Raw genomic sequence first — 5,257 nt, 5'->3', positions numbered from 1 at the left:
GAATTGTAATATTGATATGTATGAATTACGACTGAGCATTTATTATGTGCAAGCCTCTCTAGGTTTACAAAACAAATTTGGAAGCATTCCTTCCCCCCAGAAACTTACAATCCAGTTTGCAAAATATACGTGTTGTTAAACAAAATTTACCCGAGTAAATTTGGAGATCTAATTGGCTTTGTTAAGCAATTAATGAATGGGAGGCGGGGACGACAGCCTCTCTAACATTGTACAAACGGAAGGACTTTATAGCAGAAGGGGCAGGACTATTAGCCAAAGAAAAGGATTGTTTCAGGCAAGGTCACCTTCCCTTAAGGAAAGTGGGGGGGGGGGTTTATTCAGTGGATTACCTCCTCTTCCTCTGGGGAATGGAGAGAACCCACGTGACAGATGACAGATTATGGATTGGTGCTGACCAGAAAATTCCTGACTGACCCATTAAGACCACATTTCTGGGAAAAGTTAAAACTGCGATTGGGGGACGTCTGGGTGGCTCAGTCTGTTGGGCGTCCGACTTCGCCTCAGGTCATGATCTCACTGTTCGTGAGTTCGAGCCCCGTGTCGGGCCCTGTGCTGACAGCTCGGAGCCTGGAGCCTGTTTCAGATTCTGTGTCTCCTTTCTCTGATCCTCCCCTGCTCACACTGTCTCTCTCTCTCTCTCTCTCTCTCTCTCAAAAATAAATAAACATTAAAAAAACCAACCTTGCAATTAGGTTAGGTACTAATTTGAGAGGGAAAAGATGGGATAAAATAGGCAGAGAGGAAAAGGTTAGGGCCTGAGGTCCCTGCGTGGAGAAAAACACAGATTTTGGAATAATGCTGGGAGCTTCTGACCACAGCAAACTCCCTCGGGTGTAAAGGTCCTCTTAAGAATGTCACAGACAGGGGCACCTGGGTGGCTCAGTTGGTTAAGCGTCCAACTTCAGCTCAGGTCATGATCTCACAGTTTGTGGGTTCGAGCCCCATGTCAGTCTCTGTGCTGACAGCTAGCTCAGAGCCTGGAGCCTGTTTCAGATTCTGTGTCTCCCTCTCTCTCTGACCCTCCCCTGCTCACGCTGCCTCTCTCTCTCTCAAAAATAAATAAATTTAAAAAAAAAAAAAGAATGTCACAGACATCACCTACTCCCCCTCAGGGTCCCCTAAGGAATTTCACAATGAAAATGCCTAACTAGAAAAAGTAAACTATAAAATTTCTATTATATGAGGGACAGTATGACCATGGTCTGACTCCCCACACAATGGAGTTGAGCCAATCAGGAATGGACAGCCCAGCACCTAGAGGTATCCAGCCAGTAAGCGTAGGACCTGAGGAGGGATGAGGGAGAAGAAAGGGGGGGGGGAGGCGCTGATCAGAACCTTATAAAATACAGATCCTTGCCGATAGTCACAGGCATTCACTTTTGAAGAATGTCCCCTCTCTATAAAGAGAGATTTCATACTATCCTTCCTCTCGGATCTTATACTTTAATAAACCTTTGCCTCCTGCTCATTTCGTGTACACTTCATTCTTCGAAGCAGTGAGACAACGAACTCCGCATATGGAGGTAAAAAATCTTGCAATAGTAAGCCTCTGTGGCATAAGTGACTCCATCTTGGGCCTATGGGGCTTTTGTTTGTTTGTTTTGTTTTTACAGTATAAATACATCTACAACTAAATAAATAACGTGGAAAGGGAATGAATGAGGCTCTGTGGGAAGGGAGTCTAGTAATATTCTTTGGAGATCCAAAGAAGAGAAATTACTTTTGCCTGGAGCCAAAAAAAAAGATTTCTTGGGGCTCCTGAGGGGATCAGTCGGTTGAGCGTCCAACTTTGGCTCAGGTCATGAACTCCCAGCTCGTGAGTTCGAGCCTCACATCAGGATTTGTGCTGACAGCTCAGAGCCTGGAGCCTGCTTTGGATTCTGTCTCCCTCTCTGCCCCTTACCCCAAATAAATTTTTAAAAAACATAATAAGAAAAAGATTCATTCCTTGTTGAGAAAAGCCCCCAGAAAAGCATACTTCTGAACAGGGAGCTTGTCATCAGAGCAAGACAGCCATGAGGAGTAATGTAGGGGCGCTCAGGAGGCTCAGTGGGTTAGTGTCTGCCGACTCTCGATTTCAGCTCAGGTCATGATCTCACAGTTCATGGGATTGAGCGCTGTGTCAGGCTCTGTGCTGACAGCATGGAGCCTTCTTGGGATTCTCTCACTCTTTCTCTCTCTCTCTGCTCTCACCCACTCATGCTGTCTCTCAAAAATAAATAAATAATCATTTTAAAAAAGAATAAGAATAAAAAAATTTTAATTATTTTTTTAATGTTTTTTATTTATTTCTGAGAGACATAGAGACAGACAGACAGCATGAGCAGGGGAGGGGCAGAGAGAGAGGGAGGCACAGAATCTGAAGCAGACTCCAGGCTCTGAGCTGTCAGCACAGAGCCCAACGCGGGGCTGGAACCCACGAACCGCCAGATCATGACCTGAGCCGAAGTCGGACATTTAACCGACTGAGCCACCCACGCGTCCCAGAATAAAAAATTTTTAAAAAGGAATAAACAGGAAATGCCCAATCAGATTGGGTGACCTCTGCTAGATATACAGTTTTAGGAGAAGAGAATTTTTACCTATGCCATATTGGGTCTTGCTTTTTCCTTTTTCTTGATGAATAATTATTTTTTAAGGCCTGAAAGCCCATCTTCTCTCATATCAGTTCTCCTAATTAAAAGCCACCATAATGACTAATGCCTTCTCTGACATCCTGCTTTTCTCTTAATCTAACGACACTACTTCTAGGTATTTCCTTCCAGTTCAAAGTTCTTGCAATTTGTTTTAATGTTTAAGAACAATGAGGAAAGGACCAAGGTTCCCCGTTCATACATATAAGGATGCACCTGCCTTTGGAGTTTGACATTCTGCGGAGAAAGACTTGTGGATTTCAAGCATCACACTGGGAGCCCATAAATTTAGAGACTGGGACTTTTCTCGCCAATTATTTGTGATGAGGAGAACAAAGATGAGAAATGTAGATAAAATTAAGTTTCCGTACCACTTGCAGCCCATTGCTAAATACCTGAGTCGTGCAGTGTGACATTCCTCAAGGAAGCCCCAGCTGTCTTCACGTTAATGTTTTGCTAGAGACTAAAAGCAGCCTTAGCCTGACAGTAGCCAGACCTCCAGGACCATCAAAGTCCTCTCCGACACACGGAAAGGGGAGAGAGGGAAACAAACCACAAGAGACTCTCTCCTTTTTTTTTTTTTAATGTTTATTTACTTATTTTTGAGAGAGAAAGAGACAGAGAGTAAGGGGGGCGGGGGCAAAGAGAGAGGGAGAGAGAGAATCCCAGGCAGGCTCCACACTGCCAGCACAGAGCCCGATGGGGCTCGAACTCAAACCATGAGATCATGACTTGAGTCAGAGGGGCCCCTGGGTGGCTCAGTCGGTTAAGCGTCCGACTTTGGCTCAGGTCATGATCTCACGGTTCATGGGTTCAAGCCCCATGTCGGGCTCTGTGCTGACAGCTCAGAGCTTGGAACCTGTTTCAGATTCTGTGTCTCCCTCTCTCTCTCTGACCCTCCCCTACTCATGCTGTCTCTCTCAGAAATAAATAAAAACATTAAAAAAAAAAAATCCAGAGTCAGAGGCTCAACTGACTGAGCCACCCAGGCACCCCCGCAAGAGACTCCTACTGGTAGAGAACAAACTGAGGGTTGATGGAGGGAGGTGTGGGGGATGGGCTAGATGGGTGATGGGTATTAAAGAGGGCATTGTTGTGGGGCACCTGGACTCTTGGTTTTGGCTCAGGTCGTGGTCTCAGGGTGGGGTGATCAAGTCCCATGTAGGGCTCCATGTTGGGCATGGAGCCTGGGTAAGATTATCTGTTCCTCTGCCCCTGCCCCCCACTCACTCTTTCTAAAATAGAATAGGATAGAATAGAATAGAAAGAATAGACTAGAATAGACTAGACTAGAATAGAATAGAATAATGTGAGCACTTGTTTTGATGAGCACTGGGTGTTGTATGTATGTGATACATCACTAAATTCTACTCCTGAAATCAATATTGGACTATATGTTAACGGTTTAAATAAAATTTAAATAAAAATTTTAAAATTAAATAAGTATTTAAAAAGAAAACAAATCCTTTTAGAAACTTCCGTTCTATCTATTCCCACAACTTAAAAATATAAAATCAGCAGTTGATTGAGTGTCCGACTTCAGCTTACGCCATGATCTCATGGTTCATGAGTTTGAGCTCCATGTTGGGCTCTGTGCTGACACCTCAGAGCCTGGAGCCTGCTTTGGATTCTGTGTCTCTGTCTCTCTCTGTCCCTCCCCCACTCATGATTTGTCTCTCTCTCTCTCGCCCTCTCAAAAATAAATAAACATTAAAAAGTTTATGGGCAGAAACCCATAGGGACTCACAAAAAAGTGTCAAAATCTACCCCACTTCTCTTTACCTTTATCTGTTTCTCAACGTTAGTTACTAAGGGTTTAAGATTAACAAGAATATATTATCTTTTTTGAGTCCTCATGAAACTCATAATAGATTTTAAAGTTTATTTATTTATTTTGAGAGAGGGAGAGAGAGAGAGCAGGGCAGGGACAGAGAGAATCCCAAGCGGGCTCTACGCTGTCAGCACATAGCCTCACTGGGGCCTCAATCCCACAAACTATGAGATCAGTCATGACCTGAGCCAAAATCAAGAGTCGGACGTTCAACTGACTGAGCCACCCAGGCGCCCCTACCCTTTTAAGTTTATTTATTTATTTTGAGTCAACCTCTAATAGATTTCATAAACCTTAATTTACAAACAAGATCCTAACAGTTCAAGTAACACAGGTAGAAAGTCCTCTGCTGTTCATCATCAAAAAACAAAATTCAACCAAGAAAATGTTAACATCTAATTGGCTCGATTCTTGAATTGGGCAGCATGCCATCTAGCAAGAAGAGGGAGTTTCGGAGGAGATGTACAGAATGGAAGGTTTTTATTGGAATTCTAGAAGGTGGGGCAAGGAGTTATATCAGCAAAGGGAAAGGATTATCCCAGGGAAGATCACTTTCTGGTGGGGAAAGTGAAGGGGATCGTATCATGCAGATTACCTCATCCCCCTTGAGGGGAGAGCAGTGGAGAAGACAGATTCCCGGTGGCACTGATCAGAAAATTCCTCACTGAGTGTTAAGACTTAAATTTCTAGGGAAGGCTGATAACTGCAATTAGATTAGGTATCAAGCCCTGGTTTGGTGACTTGGCCCAAGTGAGGCCGTTTGGGGCCTATC

The sequence above is a fragment of the Crocuta crocuta genome, unplaced genomic scaffold (genome assembly GCF_008692635.1).
Source record: "Crocuta crocuta isolate KB4526 unplaced genomic scaffold, BGI_CrCroc_1.0 scaffold556, whole genome shotgun sequence".
Taxonomy (NCBI): Eukaryota; Metazoa; Chordata; class Mammalia; order Carnivora; family Hyaenidae; genus Crocuta; species Crocuta crocuta.
The sequence above is the reverse complement of the archived record's forward strand: the minus strand, read 5'-3'. Positions refer to the sequence as shown.